Consider the following 25292-nt stretch of genomic DNA (forward strand, 5'->3'; position numbering starts at 1 on the left):
GTAGAAACTGTTAAATATAAATCGAGTATTTTCATAGCTACAGTATTAAAAACATGTTCACTCATTGAATCCAACATACTGTAGGATTGCTGCTTAGGGCTGAGCCAATCAGTGAACACGATACTGAACAGGGCGCTCTGATTGGTTTGGACTCCTCTAGTAGACACTATTCCTGTATTATTGATATTTTTAGTTCATTTAGACATTTTGATGCTTAAAAATGCTCAGTTTAGACCACAGGTGTCGAACTCAAGGCCCGGGGGCCAAATCTGGCCTGCCACATTATTTTATGTGGCCCGCAAAAGCCTGGAAATAATATGCGTTAATAAAATGCTTAATCTTTTCTTACTAAATATATTTGTTATTTCCCTATTGACATTACAATTCATGCACTGTGTAACGCTTACATGGGCTAGGCGGGTTAAAAGTATAAACCGTGTAACAGAAGATGGTCCGTCTAGGAGCCTGAGGTATGAAAGATGACAACTAGTTATCTTGGTTTCGACTGCATTAAATGTATTAACACACGAATATAAATGACACAGACGACATAATAGAAAAAAATAAAAATAATGCCCCAAACAACAATACAAGATGCAATCCTTCTGCCTTCTCGGAACCAGTTCACAAGGTACGCAAACGCTTTTGCGTCAGTCCAAAAGTTCAGTTCAAAAACAAAAGTAATCCAAAAGGTTCGCCGCGGAGGAGAAAAAAAATGCTTGTCCTACCGCGTAGTTGTTTAGCTCGCCATTTGTTGAGTTGAGTTTGGAGGTGGATAGGAAGCTCAGGTTGTTTGGGTCAACGGGTATTCTTTCCCGTAAAAAAAACCTGACCTAAAAGTCCAAAAAAAACAAAGTGAGTAACCTAGTTACCTCTTCACTAGCAAAGTACATTATATATGTACTTGAAAGCATAATGTAAGCATTCAATTGTCCGGAATGACTAATTTGTTGTACTAATAAACCAATTGATATAACATAACCAACCATGTTGATTAATATACAATCATGAGTCCAATTAAAATGAACATTCATAATACATTTCTAATAATACAGATCATGATTTCTTATCTAAAGTGATACAAGTCAATCATAGATCAATTACAAATTCAATTACAAATTCAATTACAAATTAATTTGCAAGTGCACTTATATAACCTAGTTTCATAATAATACTCATTAGAAACTCAATGTATCAAATTCAAGTACTTGTCCAAACATTCAAAGTTGATAAACAATCAAGCAGAGTTAATAAATTAAAGTGTTGCGCAACAACCTAAATAGACGCACCTGCGTTCCATCTGATTCGCATCCACAAAGTGGCAAAAGCATATTAGCAGTGCAAAGCCCTTTGCCACTTTGCTAGACTAAACTGTTGACTATAAATCGGCTGGGTGATGAGAAGAAAATAAAGCATAATTACCTGAGTAATCGAGGGCAAAACAACATACCATGCACGCCCCGATAATTAATCGAACATGCCTGCTCTATGGAAGAATGGCAGCGGTTAGCTCTTATGCTAAAACAAATGCTGACATAATATTGGCGACATGACACATGATTGTGAGTTTGGAATTCCGTTGATTATGCCATGGCAAAAGACTCACCTAATTATGAAGTTTACAAAGTGTGAGAATAAGGAGATTTTGCGAGTTTCTTCTCAAGAGCGTCTCACAGCACCGCGGGAGGGGGTGGTAAAGTGAGCAGTGAGCGGCAGGAAGTAACCCTCCACAATAAAAGTCTTTGCACTGTATGCGCGTTTTAAATGGGTATTTTAAATATGGTTTACAACTGCATGCAACTGCACATCTTTTAAAATTCAATATTATCAAAATCAAAATATTATATATCATATATATATATATATATATATATATATATATATATATATATATATATATATATATATATATTTATATACATATATATATATATATATTATACATATTTATATATATATATATATATATATATATATATTATATGATATCTTATATCATCATCCATCCATCTATCCATCTTCTTCCGCTTATCCGAGGTCGGGTCGCGGGGGCAGCAGCTTAAGCAGGGAAGCCCAGACTTCCCTCTCCCCAGCCACTTCGTCCAGCTCCTCCCGGGGGATCCCGAGGCGTTCCCAGGCCAGCCGGGAGAGATAGTCTTCCCAGCGTGTCCTGGGTCTTCCCCGTGGCCTCCTACCGGTCGGACGTGCCCGAAACACCTTCCTAGGGAGGCGTTCGGGTGGCATCCTGACCAGATGCCCGAACCACCTCATCTGGCTCCTCTCGATGTGGAGGAGCAGCGGCTTTACTTTGAGCTCCCCCCGAATGACAGAGCTTCTCACCCTATCTCTAAGGGAGAGCCCGCCACTCGGCGGAGGAAACTCATTTCGGCCGCTTGTACCCGTGATCTTGTCCTTTCGGTCATGACCCAAAGCTCATGACCATAGGTGAGGATGGGAACGTAGATCGACCGGTAAATCGAGAGCTTTGCCTTCCGGCTCAGCTCCTTCTTCACTACAACGGATCGATACAGTGTCCGCATTACTGAAGACGCCGCACCGATCCGCCTGTCGATCTCACGATCCACTCTTTCCCCACTCGTGAACAAGACTCCGAGGTACTTGAACTCCTCCACTTGGGGCAAGATCTCCTCCCCAACCCGGAGATGGCACTCCACCCTTTTCCGGGAGAGAACCATGGACTCGGACTTGGAGGTGCTGATTCCCATCCCAGTCGCTTCACACTCGGCTGCGAACCGATCCAGTGAGAGCTGAAGATCTTGGCCGGAGGAAGCCATCAGGACCACATCATCTGCAAATAGCAGAGACCTAATCCTGCAGCCACCAAACCAGATACCCTCAACGCCCTGACTGCGCCTGGAAATTCTGTCCATAAAGGTTATGAACAGAATCGGTGACAAAGGGCAGCCTTGGCGGAGTCCAACCCTCACTGGAAACGTGTCCGACTTACTGCCGGCAATGCGGACCAAGCTCTGACACTGATTATACAGGGAGCGAACTGCCACAATAAGACAGTCCGTTACCCCATACTCTCTGAGCACTCCCCACAGGACTTCCCGGGGTACACGGTCGAATGCCTTCTCCAAGTCCACAAAGCACATGTAGACTGGTTGGGCAAACTCCCATGCACCCTCAAAGACCCTGCCGAGAGTATAGAGCTGGTCCACAGTTCCACGACCAGGACGAAAACCACACTGTTCCTCCTGAATCCGAGGTTCGACTATCCGGCGTAGCCTCCTCTCCAGTACATCTGAATAGACCTTACCGGGAAGGCTGAGGAGTGTGATCCTACGATAGTTGGAACACACCCTCCGGTTCCCCTTCTTAAAGAGAGGAACCACCCCCCCGGTCTGCCAATCCAGAGGTACCGCCCCCGATGTCCACGCGATGTTGCAGAGTCTTGTCAACCAAGACAGCCCCACAACATCCAGAGCCTTAAGGAACTCCGGGCGGATCTCATCCACCCCCGGGGCCTTGCCACCGAGGAGCTTTTTAACTACCTCGGCAACCTCAGCCCCAGAAATAGGAGAGCCCACGTCAGATTCCACAGGCCCTGCTTCCTCATAGGAAGACGTGCTGGTAGGATTGAGGAGGTCTTCGAAGTATTCTCTCCACCGATCCACAACATCCGCAGTCGAGGTCAGCAGAGCACCATCCCCACCATACACGGTGTTGACACTGCACTGCGTCCCCTTCCTGAGGCGGCGGATGGTGGTCCAGAATTGCTTCGAAGCCGTCCGGAAGTCGTTTTCCATGGCTTCCCCGAACTCCTCCCATGTCCGAGTTTTTGCCTCTGCGACCGCTGAAGTCGCAGACCGCTTGGCCTGTCGGTACCTGTCCGCTGCCTCAGGAGTCCTATGAGCCAAAAGAACCCGATAGGACTCCTTCTTCAGCTTGACGGCATCCCTCACCGCCGGTGTCCACCAACGGGTTCTAGGATTACCGCCACGACAAGCACCAACTACCTTGCGGCCACAGCTCCAATCAGCCGCCTCGACAATAGAGGCGCGGAACATGGTCCATTCGGACTCAATGTCCAGCACCTCCCTCGTGACATGTTCAAAGTCGTTCCGGAGGTGGGAATTGAAACTCTCTCTGACAGGAGGCTCTGCCAGACGTTCCCAGCAAACCCTCACAATGCGTTTGGGCCTGCCAGGTCTGTCCGGCATCCTCCCCCACCATCGCAGCCAACTCACCATCGGTAGAAAGCTCTGCCCCTCTCTTCACCCGAGTGTCCAAAACATGAGGCCGCAAATCCGATGACACAACTACAAAGTCGATCATGGAACTGCGGCCTAGGGTGTCCTGGTGCCAAGTGCACATATGGACACCCTTATGTTTGAACATGGTGTTCGTTATGGACAATCTGTGTCGGGCACAAAAGTCCAATAACAAAACACCGCTCGGGTTCAGATCCGGGCAGCCATTCTTTCCAATCACGCCTCTCCAGGTTTCACTGTCGTTGCCAACATGAGCATTGAAGTCCCCCAGTAGCACGAGGGAATCACCCGGGGGAGCACTCTCAAGTACTCCCTCGAGTGAACCCAAAAAGGGTGGGTACTCTGAACTGCGGTTTGGCGCGTAAGCGCAAACCACAGTCAGGACCCGTTCCCCCACCCGAAGGCGGAGGGAAGCTACCCTCTCGTCCACCGGGTTGAACTCCAACATACAGGCTCTGAGCCGGGGAGAAACAAGAATTGCCACCCCAGCCCGTCGCCTCTCACTGCCGGCAACGCCAGAGTGGAAGAGAGTCCAGCCCCTCTCGAGAGAACTGGTTCCAGAGCCCTTGCTGTGCGTCGAAGTGAGTCCGACTATATCCAGCCGGAACTTCTCCACTTCGCGCACTAGCTCAGGCTCCTTCCCCCCCAGCGAGGTGACGTTCCACGTCCCAAGAGCTAGCTTCTGTAGCCGAGGATCGGACCGCCAAGTGCCCTGCCTTCGGCTGCCGCCCAGCTCACATCGCACCCGACCTCTATGACCCCTGCTATGGGTGGTGAGCCCATTGGAGGGGGGACCCACGTTGCCTCTTTGGGCTGTGCCCGGCCGGGCCCCATGGGGACAGGCCCGGCCACCAGGCGCTCGCCATCGTGCCCCACCTCCGGGCCTGGCTCCAGAGGGGGGCCCCGGTGACCCGCGTCCGGGCGAGGGAAATCTGGGTCCTTGTTTTTTATTATTCATGGAAGTCTTCGAGCTGATCCCTCACCTAGGACCAGTTTGTCTTGGGAGACCCTACCAGGGGGCATAAAGCCCCCGGACAACATAGCTCCTAGGATCATTGGGACACGCAAACTCCTCTACCACGTTAAGGTGGCAGCTCAGAGATATCATTATATCATCATGTATTCCAAAAATAGTTTTTGTTAAAATAAGGATAAATATTGTACCTAAATATCTGCCTGACTTATGATTTCAAAACAAATTGTCAATCAAATTGTAGAATGTAAAATTGACAATAGATTTTACGCATGAAATCAACTTTGGTACTGTTTTTTTCCATATACAGTAAGACACTAAAACATTAAAAAACAAACAAATAACTCTTGTGTTGTTCTGTATATTGTACAGTATTTTGTATTTCTATAGTGTTTTGTATATTGTACAGTATTGCCTATTTCTATAGTGTTTTGTATATTGTACAGTCTTGCTTATTATTTTTATTGGATAATATTCTGTTTATTTCAATTGTTAGTTTTTTCTTTATTACCCCTTGTGTAATTTATTTTTTTTACCCCATATTTATTCCCACTACCGCACCTAAGGTTGCAGTCCTTAATCTCATTATACGCAAATATAATGACAATAAAGTCCATTCTATTCTATTCTATTCTAAATCAACATGTACACAAATCAAATATCTTCATTAAATAACTCTAATTGCATTATAAGTATTCAGAACGGGTTCTCATTTTTTTCTTCTTCAATATTGTACAATCCGCGGGGAGCTCAAATTAAAGCCGCTGCTCCTCCACATCGAGAGGAGCCAGATGAGGTGGTTCGGGGATCTGGTCAGGATGCCACCCGATCGCCTCCCTCGGGAGGTGTTTAGGGCACGTCCGACCGGTAGGAGGCCACGGGGAAGACCCAGGACACGTTGGGAAGACTATGTCTCCCGGCTGGCCTGGGAACGCCTCGGGATCCCCCGGGAAGAGCTGGACGAAGTGGCTGGGGAGAGGGAAGTCTGGGCTTCCCTGCTTAGGCTGCTGCCCCCGCGACCCAACCTCGGATAAGCGGAAGAAGATGGATGGATGGAATATTGTACAATATAAATCACAGTGGGACAAGGGTTAGTGCATGTGCCTCACAATACGAAGGTCCTGAGTAGTCCTGAGCAACGTTCCCTCTAAGGTGCGCGCCTGTGCAATTGCGCACTGCTCAAGCGTCCTCTGCACACGGCAAATCTATGCCACGCACAAAATCAAATAAAAAAATAAGCGCATAACAATTTTCGACACTCGGACACGACAGAGAAAACAGTTTTCGTCATCATTGTTCAAATATTGTAACGTCTGTCGAGACGCTTTGAGGACATGAATTCCATCGATCACTTTACTGAGCAAAACTCTTTATTGTCAGCCATAAACACATCACCAAAACATTAGTAAAAAAAATGATAGCAAAAGTGGTCATTTTCTGCAGTACAAACCAGACCAAAAGCAACTTTGTTATATCAACAGCAGCCGTTCGCTCTTTCTCACTTGCGTCAACACATGCACATATGGCACTTAGCCAGTGATGCGTTTACAGCCACACAAAAAGTCGGACAACTCCAACACCACACATAAAGTGTCTTTCCAGGTCGTTACACTATGATTTACCAATCAAATGTGTGCTTATTCTAGTGTAATTTATAAGGAATCTTAATTTATAAATATTAATCATGAAATGCTGTTACTATATTAAATAAATACTAATAAAAATATATTTTTCACAAACAGGAAGTTGCAGAAATGTACACATTATCCCCTGCTTACATCTCATTGCGCAACATGTGAATGTTTTAATGGGAACTAAATGCAATGTCTGAAAGGGGTACAAATTATTTCCAAAGCAGGACCTCCACCCAGACAAACAATACAAGTACACAGTTCATGAAAAACAATATTTTTTGTTATAGTCATTGTAAGTGGGCCTAAACACTTATATTAGAAAATAACCTCATGGAAATGACTGCTGTCATTTGATTATAATAATAAGAGAATTTTGTCTGTCTATCTATGTTGGCCCTGCGATGAGGTGGGGACTTGTCCAAGGTGTACGCCGCATTCCGCCCCAATGCAGCTGAGATAGGCTCCAGCACCCCCAGCGACCCCGAAAGGGACAAGCGGTAGAAAATGGATGGATGGATGGATGAATCAACATTCATGTCAGAATCACAATATGCAACAAAGTGCTAAAATAAGTATTAGCAGCATAAATATGACCTACACAAAGCGGTCAGTGCGCTAAACGTGCTTATTATCAAACACATTGAAAAGTAAGTCATAAACATTGTATATGGACGATTGAGAAATATGCCACCAAGACTGTTGCAATGAAACAATCGGAGAGAGACTAATGCTAGAGGTGCTCATTTCATAAACATGGACTCACCAACTCCGCTTCTACAGTCATACACAGCTCAATGGCGCTGGAAGTCGGCTCTATAAAGTTAAGAAATAGGCATTTAGTTTAGAATCCCGTCAGCACAATATTTTGGGTGAAAAGGAGAATAAAGACCTACCTTCAGCAGAAACACAACCTGCCTCCCCTCACGTCCTGTCTACTGACCACTTCCTGCCACCGGCTTATAAGCACAGCTGATTGGACCGTGGAGGTCACGTGACTGGGAAGCGCACGCAGAGCTCAAAGAGTAAAAGAGAGCAAGAGCATAATAGTCTACGCAAAAGTATAAAAGTATGGATTTGACACCTGCGTTACATACCTCAGGGGCGGCATTGCTCGGTTGGTAGAGTGGCCGTGCCAGCAACTCGAGGGCTCCAGGTTCGATTCCAGCTTCCGCCAAAATGTACAAATCATAATGCTGTTGTTGTTTTTTTACAATTACCTGTTGCGGTTAATAGTATATATGATTTATTTGTCATTATTTATGTTTTATGAATAAATGATGTGATACTATTCATCAGTCAACTCCTTCCATCCATCCATTTTGTTCCGCTTATCCGAGGTCAGGTCGCCGGGGAATCAGTCAAAACAGGGAAGCCCAGGCTTTTCTCTTCCCAGCCACTTCGTCCAGCTCTTCCCAGGGATCCCCGACCGAGGTGGTCCCAGGCCAGCCGGGAGACATAGTCTTCCCAACGTGTCCTGGGTCTTCCCCGTGGCCTCCTACCGGTCGGATGTGCCCTAAACACCTCCCTAGGGAGGCGATCGGGTGGCATTCTGACCAGATGCCCGAACCACCTCATCTGGCTCCTCTTGATGTGGAGGAGCAGCGAATTTACTTTGAGCTCCCCCGGGAAGACAGAGCTTCTCACCCTATCTCAAAGGGAGAGCCCGGAGGAAACTCATTTCGGCCGCTTGTACCCGTGATCTTGCCCTTTCGGTCATAACCCATAGCTCATGACCATAGGTGAGGATGGGAACGCAGTTCAACCGGAAAATTGAGAGCTTTGCCTTCCGGCTCAGCTCCTTCTTCACCACAGCGGATCGATACAGCGTCCGCATTACTGAAGAGGCCGCACCGATCCGCCTGTCGATCTCTCGATCCACTCTTCCCTCACTCGTGAACGAGACTCCGAGGTACTTGAACTTCTCCACTTGGGTCAGGGGCTCCTCCCCAACCCGGACATGGCACTCCACCCTTTTCCGGGCTAGAACCATGGACGAGGACTTGGAGGTGCTGATTCTCATTCCAGTTGCTTTACATTCGGCTGCGAACCGATCCAGTGAGAGCTGAAGATCCTGGCCATATGAAGCCATCAGGACCACATAATTTGCAAAAAGCAGAGACCTAATCCTGCAGCCACCAACCGGATCCCCTCAACGCCTTGACTGCCCCGAGAAATTTGGTGAGAAAGGGCAGCCTTGGCGGAGTCCAACCCTCACTGGAAACGTGTCCGACTTACTGCCGGCAATGCGGACCAAGCTCTGACACTGATCGTACAGGGAGCGGACCGCCACAATCAGACAATCCGATCAATCAGTCAACTCACTGGTGTTAATTTTCAATCCATCCAGATAAACATTTTTTTTATCAAAATCAAATTAAAGGATGTTATTTATGTAGTTTGATCATTTTCCTCAACTGATGTACTAATCATGTGGTTTATTTTGTACATATGTAGATGCAAAGATACAAAGAATTGCTATATCCAGTGGACACATTTAGGACAGCTGTTTCTTTCATTCAAAAATTTCAGGTTAATTTTCATACTTAGCAAAATCATCCCGCAGGCCGGATAAAACTTGTTTGCGGGCCTGATCCGGCCCTCGGGTCGTACGTTTGACACCCCTGGTTTAAGGCATAGACTCATAATATATAAATATGGAAATATTTTCTGGCGTTGCAATATACTTTTTCAGATGTTTAGCGAGTGCCCCGGATGACTTGAAGTAGAAATAAAAACTGAAATGTTATCTGATGCATGTCGTGTGTGAAGCCACAAACGATGAAAGAACTGAACAGGTTTTGATGCTATTAAGCGCGTCTAACAGCGACATGACAGACGGAACTTGTGGCGGGCCTTTGACCAACCACACGGCTTGTTTACTTAGAAGAGTGTTTAAGGGCAGGAAATGGGAGGAGGGGCTTAAATCTGGGTTCAAGCACAGAAGACATTATTGTCTGAGGAGGTATGATTATCATTTTTATTTGTGTTGAAACTTTTAGACCAGTTTTTTCAGAGCTAAGATCAGACTAGTCATTTCACAATTGTGTTTATTTTATATATCATGTCAACACAACTGGAAACGCTGAGAGCAGAGATCGCTTTCGTGAGCTTCAAGCTCACATTAAAGAAAGTTGCTTATTCTAAAACCCTTTTGCTGCCGACATTATTGACACCCTGCCCTCTCTTCAATTTCAACTGGCTGAGTTTCAGGCCTGCGATGAAAGATGCTTTCACCCCCAACTGTCTCATAGAGTACTACACTTCCCTCCCACAGCAGACCTACCACAATATAAAAAAAGCATACAATGAAGACAGACACAGTTTTTGGGAGCATATATATGGCTGAATGAGCAGGTATCGGACTCCTCGGTCTCCTTGGACGTATCCTCGCTCATCCATGCGGACTGGACACTGTCCGAGAGTTGGTGGGCGGCCGAGGGTGGAGTCTGCTTTCTTGGTTGCTTTGTTGGGTCTGCTCTTGTCTCTGGCCATGCTCCCCCCACCCCAGCAGACGATGGCGTGGAACACCGCAGAGGCCACCACAGTGTATATGTCTATTTTTTGTTGTTGTTTTACTTTTGTGGCTGTGTGTAGAAGGGGCTGGTTGCATTAGCTTTACTCTTTTAATGTCTTTAATGTCCTTTGTGTTCTTTGATGTTTCCTTCTTACACACATGTTTATGTGTGCTATGGCTATGGGTTTTTTCCCCTTGGCCTCAGTCTGGACTTTCTCTCCAAGGGCCCAGGCTTGGACAGATTTTTTTTTTCTCTCACCCCCCCAGCGTTTACCTGTTTCTGACCTTTATTGTAAGGGGCGCCAGAATTTGGCAGACCTGTCAGCGATCCTGTTCTGTCTCCCTGTAATGTTTGTCTGATCTTGAATTCAAGATTGTTTATCGTCATATGCACAGTTAAACAGACAGTTTGCCGTACAATGAAAATCTTACTTTGCTAGTCCACCCTTCAACAAGTCACACGGTACTTAGCTAAAAATAAAAAAAATAAAATTAAAATGTATATACAAGGCACAGTAAGTAACATAACATTATTGCACATTCTGATTGACAGTCAACAGTATCAATATGGAGGTGACCTTGGGTCACAGCAGCAGTTAAAGTGTCTTTAGTGATCAAAGGTGAAAAGTGTCTACAGTTCGGGGGTGGTCATGATAGCTGTCTTTTGTTCAAAAAGATAATAGTAAAACGGGGGGGGGGGGGGGGGGTCTCGAATTCCTGGATTTCAGGCTCCTGTATCGTCTGCCTGATCGTAGGAGGCTGAAGAGACTGTGCTGGTGGTGTGTACTGTCTTTTATGTTGTTGTGTGCTCTCCTAGCGGCCCTGGTAGAGTACATGTCCTGCAGTGGGGGGAAGGCTGCTCCTGATATGTACTGAGCAGTTTTAATCACTCGCTGGAGTGCCTTCCTATCCTTAGCAGTGCAGTTTCCATACCAGACTGTGATTGAGCTGGTAAGGACACTCTCAACCGTACTTCTATAGAAGTTGCTGAGAATTTTGGGTGGCATGCCACATTTTCTCAGCCTTCTTAGGAAGTACAGTCGCTGCTGGGCTTTCTTTATTGTTTGTTGGGTGTTGTGATCCCAGGTGAGGTCCTCGCTGATGTGGGTCCCGAGGACTTTAAAGGTTTTCACCCTTTCCACCTTTGTCTGGTCTTGTCTGTGTTCAAGGAGAGATTATTATCCTGACACCAGGCCACCAGTTCCGTTACTCCCGCTGTGATCAGTCCAACGACCATAGTATCATCTGCAAACTTGATGATGCTGGTGTTGTTCTGGGAGGCCACACAGTCGTGTGTGAAGAGGGTGCACAATAGGGTGCTCAGCACGCAGCCTTGGGGGGTCCCTATGCTTAGAACCTTTGTGCCTGATGTCTGGTTGCCGATTCTGACTGACTGGGGCCGGTTTGTGAGAAAGTTCAGGACCCAGTCAAAGAGAGCCGGTGTCAGACCAACAGTGAGGAGTTTAGCAGTGAGTTTTTGTGGGATGACCGTGTTGAAAGCAGAGCTGTAGTCCATGAATAATAGCCTGGCATAGGTGTCCTTGCCCTCTAAGTGGGTGAGGGTGGTGTGGATGACGGTGTTGACTGCATCCTCAGTGGACCGGTTCTGCCGGTAGGAAAACTGTAGAGGGTCCAGTGTGTCTGGGATGGTCTTCTTGATGTGTGACATGACTATCCTCTCAAATCACTTCATTACTATTGGGGTGAGTGCAACAGGGCGATAGTCATTCAGACAGGTCATTGTGTTTTTCTTTGGCAGGGGCACGATGGTGGTGGTCTTGAAGCAGGTGGGCACAACAGCTTGTGCTAGTGACAAGTTGAATATGTCAGCAAGTACGTCAGCCAGCTCTGATGAACACACCCTGAGGGCCTGGCCAGGGATGTTGTCTGGGCCGGCTGCCTTCCGTGGGTTTGTTCTCCTCAGAACTGTACGTAACTCTGCTGTTGTCACAGTGAGTGGTGGGTCCTGCGTGCGCTCTGTGGTCAGAACCCCTCTCAGTTGGTTGGTGTTGAGGACCTCGAAGCGGGCGTAGAACTCATTCAGCTCATCTGGCAGTGAGCGTTGGCTGTTTGTGAACCCCCTGCTCCCCTGCTTGTAGTCTGTGATGTGTTGCAGGCCTTGCCACAAGCGTCGGGAATCTGTGGTGGAGTAGAATCCCTCCAGTTTTTGTCTGTATTGTCCCTTGGCCACGCTGATGGATTTACGCAGGTCATATCTGGCTTTCTTGTAGTCCTCAGCGTTGCCTGAGACAAATGCAGTGGAGCGGGCATGTAGCTTGGACCGAACATCACAGTTAATCCAGGGTTTTTGGTTTGGGTATAGTTTGTATTGTTTTGTGGGCACAATGTTTTCCACACATGTGCTGATGTAGCCAGATACACTGGAAGCATATTCCTCTATGTCCACAATACTGTCATCCCTCTGAGCAACAGTTTTGAACATGTCCCAGTCTGTACTCTCAAAGCAGTCCTGAAACACTAGTTCAGTGTCTTCATTCCACACTTTAACAGTTTTTCTCACTGGGGGGCTTGCTTGAGGCGCTGTCTGTATGCTGGATATAGAAAAGCTGAGATGTGATCAGATAGTCCAAAGCGTGGTCTGGGTACAGCCTTGTAGGCTCCTCTCACGTTGCAGTATACTTGGTCCAAAATGTTTTTTTCCCTCGCAGGAAAGTTCACAATCTGATGGTCTTTTGGGAGGACACTCTTTAAAGTTAAAGTTAAAGTACCAATGATTGTCACACACACACTAGGTGTGGCGAGATTATTCTCTGCATTTGACCCATCACCCTTGATCACCCCCTGGGAGGTGAGGGGAGCAGTGGGCAGCAGCGGTGGCCGCGCCCGGGAATCATTTTGGTGATTTAACCCCCAATTCCAACCCTTGATGCTGAGTGCCAAGCAGGGAGGTAATGGGTCCCATTTTTATAGTCTTTGGTATGACTCGGCCGGGGTTTGAACTCACAACCTACCGATCTCAGGGCGGACACTCTAACCACTAGGCCACTGAGTAGGTTGCGGTGGTTAAAATCCCTAGCGACCATGAACGCAGCATCGGGGTGTGCGGTCTCTTGTTTACTGATGACGTCATGCAGCAGATTTAGCGCTGTTGTGGAGTCCGCCCGTGTCGGGATGTAAACAGACAGTATAAACACTGCACTAAACTCCCTTGGCAGGTAAAAAGGTCTGCATTTCACCATCAAAAACTCAATGTTGTCTGAGCAGTGTCTTTCAACCAACTGTACGTCGGAGCACCAGCGGTTGCTCACGTAAACACAGACGCCGCCGCCTTTCGTCTTTCTCTAAGCCTTTGTCCGGTCTCCACGGTAGACTGAGTGCGTTGCTAGCTGGATAGCAGAGTCTGGGATGTTGTCAGAAAGCCAGGTTTCCGTGAAAATAAGAGCACAGCATTCTCTCAGTTCACGCTCAGATGTAATCCTGGTTCTCAGCTCATCCAGCTTGTTGTCGAGCGAGCGCATGTTAGCTAGCAGCAGGCTGGGTAGTGGTGGTCGTGTAGCTCTAGCCTTTAGCCTAGCATGTAGCCCCGCTCTCTTGCCCCGCCGCCTTGTGGTTGTTGCTTTGGGGTTAGCTGGCTCTCGTCGTAGCAGAAAGTTGAAGTCCGTCAGACTATAAGTGAGCTCATGGTGAGCTTTTCCGATGTCCAGAAGTGCATCTCTGTTATATCTCACTGTTGCGTGCAAAAACTTTGCATTTAGGATGCAAATTAGTACTATAATAAATAAAAAACGTAAATGTTGTCGGGAGGACTACGCAAAGACGTCAGCCACAGGGGGTGCCATCTTGAATGGGATGGTGATGAAAATCTTAATTTCCCCTCTGGGATAATTATTAAAGTATTTCTGATTCTGTATACTTTTGGCCCAGCAGATTTGGTCACATTTTCAGTAGACCCATAATAAATTCATAAAAGAACCAAACTTGATGAATGTTTTTTGTGACCAACAAGTATGTTCTCCAATCACTCTAGCACACAAAAATAAGAGTTGTAGAAATGATTGGAAACTCAAGACAGCCATGACATTATGTATGTACACTTTTGACCACGACTGTACCTGTTAGCACAATTAGTTCGACAAAATACTTGACTATTGTTAACTCACCTTTATACATACGATACAAAATCAGCTCAATAAGACAACAGTGCCTGATTCTTACTTTTTATTATGTTTTAATATTATTTCACTACTTGTAAAGACAAAATACCTACCAATTGCTTACTCACCTGTACCTATTACAAAATCACATTACCTCTTTTTACCCGGCATCGGCTTGTGTCAAATAAAAGGAGTATCTGTGGTTCTTCAGATAAACACGTGAAGACTTTCTATTTGTGTATATATTTATTTTTTTAATCCAATGCGGGCCCCGGGTCAAAACGTTAAAGTGGAACTGCACTTTTTTTTTTTAAATGTGTCTTTTGTTCAAAATGATTTTGAAAGACATGACAACCTTGCATTTTAAAAAAAAATGCATTCTAACTTGATCAAATGTCCGCTTACAATGGAGCCTATCAGAGTTGCTCTGTTCTGCCTCTAAAACCCTTAAAAAAACATCCAAACACCTCCAGTATGGTTTTACACACATTATATAAGTCTATATGTAATGTAGTAACAGGCACATTTATAATAACATTTAAAATGTACCTATTTTGATAATTTTAAGCATACGCGGCGCATTAATTTAAAAAATGCAGCACAACATTCACTTTTGTTTTTAACAAACACTGATTAAAACTCACTTCAGACTTCATAAGAGCCAACAAAGATAATAAAACATCACTCACTGTACAATGTCTGCTGTCATTAAAAATGCCGACTGCTAGGATGTTATATATATTCCCATTTAGATGAAGAATGGCTCATAATTGTGAGAAAAGGGTACCAACTTGTCGGAGTACGTCCTCATCCTTTTACTATCCAGGTGAGAGGCATGATTTATGATCTAGGATAAAGTTTGACGAGCAAGGAAACGAGGAGGCAGCTGATCAGTCGATGATGTCAACATTGGCACCGAGCTCCTGATCACGACGCCGCTATAAATAGTTTGTCTGCGTTAGCGCTTATAGTAACAATATCGCTAATACTTGATTAATATTCCAGTCACGAAATGTAAATGGAGTATTGTCTGCGCTTTTTGGATGTTTTTTATTGGATTTTAATGGGCGATACAAAGGACTCCCTATTGACTTCGGACTTTTATTTGCGTTTATTTACGAGTTAAAATGCATAAAAAAAAAAAAACATCAGTCATGTTTGGGAATGACAGGCAAAATTAAGGTAAGGCAGAGCCTTGCATTTCTCGGTTGGAAACGGTACAGCTGGTTTCTCAGCTGAGAGGCTTCAAGTAGCAGGGAGATGGGTGAAGTCTTGTTATTGCACTTGTCCAGCAAGAACCTCAAATGCTTTAACATAGGAATCCGTGTCACAGACTGAATTCCCTTTCCCTTGGAGCTGTAAATTGAGGCCATTTAGAATTTATGTCAAATCTGTTAAAAAAGTCCCATTTCCACTGTGTGTCGATCAGCTCTGTCAGGAGAAAAGCGTTGATTTCGGCGGGTAGCTGCTCAAAAAACGCTGAAAAATCTGCCCCGGTTCAACCTTGTGACTCGAGAGTGGTAAGACAAAAAAAAAGTTCTGTAGTTTTACTTTGTACTAGCCAGAGACTGAAACAATTGGACTGGAAAGTTTGGTTGGACATATTTCCACTGAGGTAGAGGCGGCACATATGAGCCAATGAGATAGCAGTGAAATAGTTCCCTCCCATTTGGTATGATGTGTTTCTAGTCAATAACGTTAAGATGCTGTCTGGATGGTCTGATGTTCACTTGGTCAAACGAGTGGAGAAAATGTGGATCATGCTTCATCTGCTGCTCCTGCTCCGAAGTGGAGGTAAGTCCATGCTCAGTTCCAATGGAGACATATTCATATTGTACATGACTCTTATTAATATGTCTTCTTTTTTCTCTTCAGCATGTACAGGCGCTTACACCTTTTCCACTCAGACTCTTGGACCTGGACAAAATGTCAGTCTGATATGTGCCCGCGAGGAAACTATGGAACTTGAATACTTATTTTGGATCCGACTGATTTCTGGAACCACTCCTGAATTTTTAGGCTCAAAGCCATCCAAAGACGGAGTACCTGGTTCTGTTGAACCCGAGACATTGATCCAACGGCAGCGCTTCACGGCCAGAAGAGAACCAGGAACTTTTGTTCTGGAAATTAGTGATCTCCAGAAAAGTGACAGGGCTTCCTACTACTGCTTGAAAGTGAACAGAACTAACATGACCTTTTTAAATGAAACATATCTTCATATCACAGGTGAGAATTTCCACAATAGCTATGCTTTAGAACAGCTTATCAAGAAAAATACTTTAAATTAAGGTAATAAATGTGTTTGGAATTGATTGATTGAGGGAAATAATTATTTGATCTGCTACCTACCAGCAAGAATTCAAACCCAGCAAGAAACTGACGATAAATCAGAAATGTGGTGAGGAGCCTGGTCACTTTGAATGAGCTCTCTTCGCATAGAGAGCATAGATGTGTGCCACCTCGGCACCTCCTTAGTGAGGTGTTCCAGGCATATGAGGGGCCGTTAGGGACATTATTCAGAATTACCTCTTACATACACTACTGAAATGCTCTCACATAAACAACTGAAATCTTTTTCTTTTATACACACTACTGAAACACTCTTATAAACACTACTGAAATGCTCTTACATACACTACTGAAATGCTCTCACATAAACAACTGAAATGTTCTTCTTTTATACACACTACTGAAACACTCTTATAAACACTACTGAAATGCTCTTACATACACTACTGAAATGCTCTTATAAATACTACTGAAACACTCTTATAAACACTACTTAAACACTCTTACATACACTACTGAAACACTCTTATAAACACTACTGAAATGCTCTTACATACACTACTGAAACACTCTTATAAACACTACTGAAACACTCTTACATACACTACTGAAACACTCTTATAAACACTACTGAAATGCTCTTACATACACTACTGAAACACTCTTATAAACACTACTGAAATGCTCTTACATACACTACTGAAACACTCTTATAAACACTACTGAAATGCTCTTACATACACTACTGAAACACTCTTATAAACACTACTGAAATGCTCTTACATATACTACTGAAACACTCTTATAAACACTACTGAAACACTCTTATAAACACTACTGAAACATTCTTACATACACTACTGAAACACTCTTATAAACACTACTGAAACATTCTTACATACACTACTGAAACACTCTTATAAACACTACTGAAACATTCTTACATACACTACTGAAACACTCTTATAAACACTACTGAAATGTTTTTGTCTCACGCACACACACACACCTGGAATTATTTTTCACTAGTATGTATAAACGGATTTCACCTGTGTGTGTGTGTGCTTTTTACACGTCCGTGTGAGAGACAACAATTTCAGTAGTATGTGTGCAAAGATTTCAGTTATGTGTATGAGCGCATCTTACCAGTGTGTATGCAAGCATTTCACCAGTGTGTGTAAGAGCATCTTAGTAGTGTGTGTGAGCGATGTTGCATTCCGGTTCCGGTCACCAATAATCCCCGCCCCTTTTCAGACAAGTTTTTTTTTTTTTTTTTTTTTTTTTTTAAAGCCAAGTTGTTGACAAAATGTCTGCCGACAAGTAGCTTAAGCGAGGCGGGAGCTCCACTTCATAATTTGAGGGCTTCAGCGGAGAATATAAGAACACTTTCAATGCAACAAGGGTCGCCCCTGCAGGACGCGGCACCTGAGCGGCCACACAGGTGCCTTTCTCCTCCCGACAGCCAAGCAGCCTGGAGCAAATGTTACCTTGCGAGTTCACACTGCAGCATCATCAAGTGCAACGTTTCAGTTCATGGACATCGAAGCAAGAGGAGGAAAAGGTAATTAGACATTATTTATTTCTAAATGATTGTTGAATCCCTCGAAATGTAAGGCGACATGGCATTGTAGTGCGCTACAATGGTAACATGTCGAAATGTGAGTCACGTCGTGGTACATCAGTAGCTAATCAAATACTAATGATAATGGATTACAATTATTTAGCGTTTTTCTATCGACTTGATAAGGGGTCCCCAAACTACGGCCCGCGGGCCGGTTACGGTCCACCTAAGTCCAACATCTGGTCCGCTGGAAAAAAAAAAAAAGTTGTATTATTATTTTCAATCTGTCTTTTCTAATCCATTTTTTGGTGTCCCCTAGCCGCTCAGGCAAATCATATTGTCTAAAAATGCATTTCCCTGTATGACTTATATTGTCTTGGCTGTTTTCATGTGATCTGATTGTTACATTCTTATTCCAGAGTCACCACACAGCTGCGTGACCATTTCAACAAGGACAGAATAAATAACCTCTGGATTCATGGAACTTCTCTGCACACAAATATATTAATTGGAATATTCAATCAATTTCACATAGGAACATTGTGATTATTATTTTCAACAGTGTGTTGAAAACAACCTTTTTTGGCTCAGAAAGGTTCCTTATGTCTTATTATTCATATGCTTTCAATACTTGTCGGTGTGTAATTCCAGACATAGATGTAAAAAATTTTTCAACAAGTGAAACCACTTGAAAATGATGGCAACTATGGAATAGACATTTTCACTTCAATTCTGCACTTTATTCAGTGAACAACATGTGATATATAAGGTTTGTTAAAATGTTTTCTTCTCTTGTGCAGTGTATTCTGCAAGTTAACATTTTGTAAAAAAAATAAATAAATAAGGAACCTGTTATACAGACAATATGAAGTTGCCCACTTTATTATTGCAAATATCAAAATAACACTGCAATATGTTTGTGCTGTAAACATTTATGTTTCTACCGTTGAGGTTTTTAAGTTATTTTATGTTCTGACGAGTAATGTCATCCAGCCCCCACCATCACACACACTTTGTCAAAATCTCCCCAAACTTGTCCCAAATGTTTGTGTTACACAATTTTTTTGTCTTATGTTTATTGTATTTAGGCTAGGTGTAAATATTAACACATTAACTTAAACTATAATTTTAGACAAACAATATATATTGTCTGACTACAAGAAGCATTGAAAAGTATATAAATAATAAGGCATAACAGGGGCGTCATTAGCTTTTAAGGACAGGGGGGGCTTAGCCCCCAGGAGATGCACAGGATGCGAGCGAACGTAGCGCACGAGCAAAACACTTCACAAACGGCTAACAAAGACTTATAAATAATTCATTGTTATTATTATTATTTCATTCGGTTTATTTTCAATCTGTGTTCAGTACAACAACAAACATGGCTTTGCACAGTGATATTTTGTTTACAGCATCAACAAGAAACAATTACTTGCATGATCCTTCACGATACACTGAAACACAATGAAATTGGTGGCATTAGCCTTTATGTTATTAATTCACAACATAGAGGCTAATGCCACCACTTTAGCTCACAATACAATAATTGTTTGTTCCCAAATATTTTGAAGTTGCACAGATTACATTTTGGGCACATATGTGACTAAAATGGTTGTAAATTAAAGCCCTGGAAATATTACTTAGTTACTTGAATTAAAATAATATCTGGATCGGGTTAATTTGGCTTAAATATTTTATATATATATATATATATATATATATATATATATATATATATATATATACATATATATATATATATATATATATATATATATATATATATATATATATATATATATATATATATATTATGGCAAGCCGTTAAGGAAATTAAATATATATGGGAAGTCTGAATAGAAATGAGAAAGGTTTATATATACTGTAAATAAGAAAGACTGTAAATAAGAAAGACTTATGACATGGCACCCCAAACCATCACCCAACCATGCAAATTTTGCATTTCCTTTGGAAATCGAGGTCCCAGAGTCTGGAGGAAGACAGGAGAGGCACATGATCCACGTTGCCTGAAGTCTAGTGTAAAGTTTCCACCATCAGTGATGGTTTGGGGTGCCATGTCATCTGCTGGTGTCGGTCCACTCTGTTTCCTGAGATCCAGGTTCAACGCAGCCGTCTACCAGCAAGTTTTAGAGCACTTCATGCTTCCTGCTGCTGACCTGCTCTATGGAGATGGAGATTTCAAGTTCCAACAGGACTTGGCGCCTGCACACAGCGCAAAATCTACCCGTGCCTGGTTTACGGACCATGGTATTTCTGTTCTAAATTGGCCCGCCAACTCCCCTGACCTTAGCCCCATAGAAAATCTGTGGGGTATTGTGAAAAGGAAGATGCAGAATGCCAGACCCAAAAACGCAGAAGAGTTGAAGGCCACTATCAGAGCAACCTGGGCTCTCATAACACCTGAGCAGTGCCAGAAACTCATCGACTCCATGCCACGCTGCATTAACGCAGTAATTGAGGCAAAAGGAGCTCCAACCAAGTATTGAGTATTGTACATGCTCATATTTTTCATTTTCATACTTTTCAGTTGGCCAACATTTCTAAAAATCCCTTTTTTGTATTAGCCTTAAGTAATATTCTAATTTTGTGACACACGGGATTTTGGATTTTCATTTGTTGCCACTTCAAATCATCAAAATTAAATGAAATAAACATTTGAATGCATCAGTCTGTGTGCAATGAATAAATATAATGTACAAGTTACACCTTTTGAATGCAATTACTGAAATAAATCAAGTTTTTCAAAATATTCTAATTTACTGGCTTTTACCTGTATATGTATGCAAGGTGGGCTTCACGGTTGCAGAGGGGTTAGTGCATCTGCCTCACAATACGAAGGTCCTGAGTAGTCTTGGGTTCAATCCCGGGCTCGGGATCTTTCTGTGTGGAGTTTGCATGTTCTCCCCGTGACTGCGTGGGTTCCCTCCGGGTACTCCGGCTTCCTCCCACCTCCAAAGACATGCACCTGGGGATAAGTTGATTGGCAACACTAAATTGGCCCTAGTGTGTGAATGTTGTCTGTCTATCTGTGTTGGCCCTGCGATGAGGTGGCGACTTGTCCAGGGTGTAAACCGCCTTCCGCCCGATTGTAGCTGAGATAGGCTCCAGCGCCCCCCGCGACCCCAAAGGGAATAAGCGGTAGAAAATGGATGGATGGATGTATGCAAGGTCGCAAAGAAAATGCGGACTGGATTTTGAGTGATGTGGGCATTTTCTATATGAACAAGTGGAATGGATTGGATACCGACGCACTAAAGGGGCTCTCTACCTTACGCTATGAAGTGAGGGGAAACTGAGTGAATAATGACAGGTTATATAATTATTTATTTAAACTCATATTCGGGCCACTTTATAATGAATATGTCGGCATGTATTTGTAAAAAAAAAAAAAAAAAAATTGTCCCCAAATTATTTAGGGGGGGCTTAAGAATATTTTAGGGGGGCTTGAGCCCCCCTAAAACAGGCATAACAACGCCAATGAGGCATAAGGAAAATTTTTGAGCAAAAAAAAAGGATATTTAATATGTTTATGTGAAATTGATTGAATATTCCAATTAATATATTTGTGTGCAGAGAAGTTCCATGAATCCAGAGGTTGTTTATTCTGTCCTTGTTGAAAAGGTCACGCAGCTGTGTGGTGACTCTGGAATAAGAATGTAACAATCAGATCACATGAAAACAGCCAAGACAATATAAGTCATACAGGGAAATGCATTTTTAGACAATATGATTTGCCTGAGCGGCTAGGGGACACCAAAAAATGGATTAGAAAAGACAGATTGAAAATAATAATACAACTTTTTTTTTTTCCCAGCGGACCAGATGTTGGACTTTGGTGGACCGTAACCGGCCCGCGGGCCGTAGTTTGGGGACCCCTTATCAAGTCGATAGAAAAACGCTAAATAATTGTAATCCATTATCATTAGTATTTGATTAGCTACTGATGTACCACGACGTGACTCACATTTCGACATGTTACCATTGTAGCGCACTACAATGCCATGTCGCCTTACATTTCGAGGGATTCGACAATCATTTAGAAATAAATAATGTCTAATTACCTTTTCCTCCTCTTGCTTCGATGTCCATGAACTGAAACGTTGCACTTGATGATGCTGCAGTGTAAACTCGCAAGGTAACATTTGCTCCAGGCTGCTTGGCTGTCGGGAGGAGAAAGGCACCTGTGTGGCCGCTCAGGTGCCGCGTCCTGCAGGGGCGACCCTTGTTGCATTGAAAGTGTTCTTATATTCTCCGCTGAAGCCTTCAAATTATGAAGTTGAGCTCCCGCCTCGGTTAAGCTACTTGTCGGCAGACATTTTGTCAACAACTTGGCTTTAAAAAAAAAAAAAAAAAAAAAAAAAAAAAAACTTGTCCGAAAAGGGGCGGGGATTATTGGTGACCGGACATCGCTCACACACACTACTAAGATGCTCTTACACACACTGGTGAAATGCTTGCATACACACTGGTAAGATGCGCTCATACACATAACTGAAATCTTTGCACACATACTACTGAAATTGTTGTCTCTCACACGGACGTGTAAAAAGCACACACACACACAGGTGAAATCCGTTTATACATACTAGTGAAAAATAATTCCAGGTGTGTGTGTGTGCGTGAGACAAAAACATTTCAGTAGTGTTTATAAGAGTGTTTCAGTAGTGTATGTAAGAATGTTTCAGTAGTGTTTATAAGAGTGTTTCAGTAGTGTATGTAAGAATGTTTCAGTAGTGTTTATAAGAGTGTTTCAGTAGTGTGTGTAAGAATGTTTCAGTAGTGTTTATAAGAGTGTTTCAGTAGTGTGTGTAAGAATGTTTCAGTAGTGTTTATAAGAGTGTTTCAGTAGTGTGTGTAAGAATGTTTCAGTAGTGTTTATAAGAGTGTTTCAGTAGTGTATGTAAGAATGTTTCAGTAGTGTTTATAAGAGTGTTTCAGTAGTGTGTGTAAGAATGTTTCAGTAGTGTTTATAAGAGTGTTTCAGTAGTGTATGTAAGAATGTTTCAGTAGTGTTTATAAGAGTGTTTCAGTAGTGTTTATAAGAGTGTTTCAGTAGTATATGTAAGAGCATTTCAGTAGTGTTTATAAGAGTGTTTCAGTAGTGTATGTAAGAGCATTTCAGTAGTGTTTATAAGAGTGTTTCAGTAGTGTATGTAAGAGCATTTCAGTAGTGTTTATAAGAGTGTTTCAGTAGTGTATGTAAGAGCATTTCAGTAGTGTTTATAAGAGTGTTTCAGTAGTGTATGTAAGAGTGTTTCAGTAGTGTTTATAAGAGTGTTTCAGTAGTATTCATAAGAGCATTTCAGTAGTGTATGTAAGAGCATTTCAGTAGTGTTAATAAGAGTGTTTCAGTAGTGTGTATAAAAGAAGAACATTTCAGTTGTTTATGTGAGAGCATTTCAGTAGTGTATGTAAGAGCATTTCAGTAGTGTTTATAAGAGTGTTTCAGTAGTGTGTATAAAAGAAAAAGATTTCAGTTGTTTATGTGAGAGCATTTCAGTAGTGTATGTAAGAGGTAATTCTGAATAATGTCCCTAACGGCCCCTCATACAGGCATGCCCTGCTGAATTGAAGCCCCAGAGTACAATTATAGGATACACTGGAGGGATAGTGTCTCTCAGTAGGCCTGGAACGTCTCAGGTTCTCTCCGGTGGAACTGGAAGAGCTGGCACGAGACCAGGAGTCTGGGCCTCCCTGCTGAAACTGATTTGGCCTGTAAGGATTGTGTTTGTGAGAAAGATTCACTGAAGGAGGCTGTTATTGATGTCAATGAAGTTGAGACCACCAATTCACCAAGAGAACTAAGACTTCTCTCCCATGTGTTGGCCCCCCTGATCCTAAGGACACATGTGATGTGGTCAGATGAGACCAAATTTGACCATTTTGACATTGACTCTTTGCAGACCGAGAAATACTGAATATTAACCCCAAAACTCCATTGCTAATGTCCGGCTTAGGGTTTGTTTCTCTGCTAAAAGTATGTCATGGGAGATTTCCCCACATTGAGGGACTGATGAACAAGGCTGTGTACCGTAAAATCTTAGATGAGAACTTCTTGACTTCAGCCAGAACGCCAAGGGATTGGACTTCTAGTATAACAATGAATAAACACATACGGACAGGACAACTAATGAGTGCTAAGATCTTGGACTGGCCTGGTTAGTTTATGGGCTGTAATCCCACAGGAAAAACCTTCAGGATTTGTAAAGAGGAGTGGACCAAATCCCTTCTTAGATGTGTGCAACCCTACTGACCAACTACAAAAAAAAAAGTATGACGTCTGTGTTTGCCAACAAGGTTTTCCTCACCAAGTACCAAATCATGGTCTTTGGAAGGGTGTAAACCTACAAAATCAGCACTCGTTCGATGACGCTGCCCTCAAATATTAGAATGAACGTATTTGTATATGCACAAAAAGAACTGAAACCTCCACATTAACACATTGCAGAACTTTTTGTGTGGAATCAAATAAATAAATATTACTTTTTATCCACACTTACCAAAACCAGGACAATCTGAAGGTCTGCTGTTGGGTTTCTTGAGTGCTGCTTTGGCCTTAGGTTTCATCATGTCTGCCTTCCTCGTCCACAGGATTAGGACGAAAAAGTGGTTTTGCCACAAAGGTAAGAGAAAATACTCATTATTAATCATCCTCAGTAGACATTATTGGATGGCTCTTTTATGCTCAACTTTTCAGCAGGTCTACAAACACTCGATCAAACGTCCAGTCGTGTCCAGCAGGTAAGAAGAACGTCCATAGAAAATTTCTGGGCATTTTTGCTTCTTCTTCTCATGTCCCACATGACCTGTTTCCTCAAAGAGACGAGGACTCTTTGGTTTATGCCGTGCCGACCATCGTCACCAGGAAAGCCGGCAAAGCGAGGCAGAAAAATACGAGGGCAGCACAAGAATTCAGCACGTACGCCGACGTCTATCTTTGTGACTCA

The 25292-nt window shown here is 43.2% G+C and overlaps 1 long non-coding RNA gene across 1 annotated transcript in view; it reads right to left on the reverse strand.

The window, feature by feature from the left end:
- Positions 1 to 717: 717 nt before the first annotated feature.
- LOC140679469 (uncharacterized) overlaps positions 718 to 25292 on the reverse strand; it is a 198820-nt gene continuing 174245 nt past the window's right edge. The window contains exons 2-3 of the long non-coding RNA XR_012050890.1: positions 1423 to 1486; positions 718 to 833 (exon numbers count right to left, since the gene is read on the reverse strand). This is a non-coding gene — a long non-coding RNA (uncharacterized lncRNA). The remainder of the gene's footprint in view (positions 834 to 1422; positions 1487 to 25292) is intronic.

Source organism: Nerophis lumbriciformis, linkage group LG16 (genome assembly GCF_033978685.3).
Source record: "Nerophis lumbriciformis linkage group LG16, RoL_Nlum_v2.1, whole genome shotgun sequence".
Lineage (NCBI taxonomy): Eukaryota > Metazoa > Chordata > Actinopteri > Syngnathiformes > Syngnathidae > Nerophis > Nerophis lumbriciformis.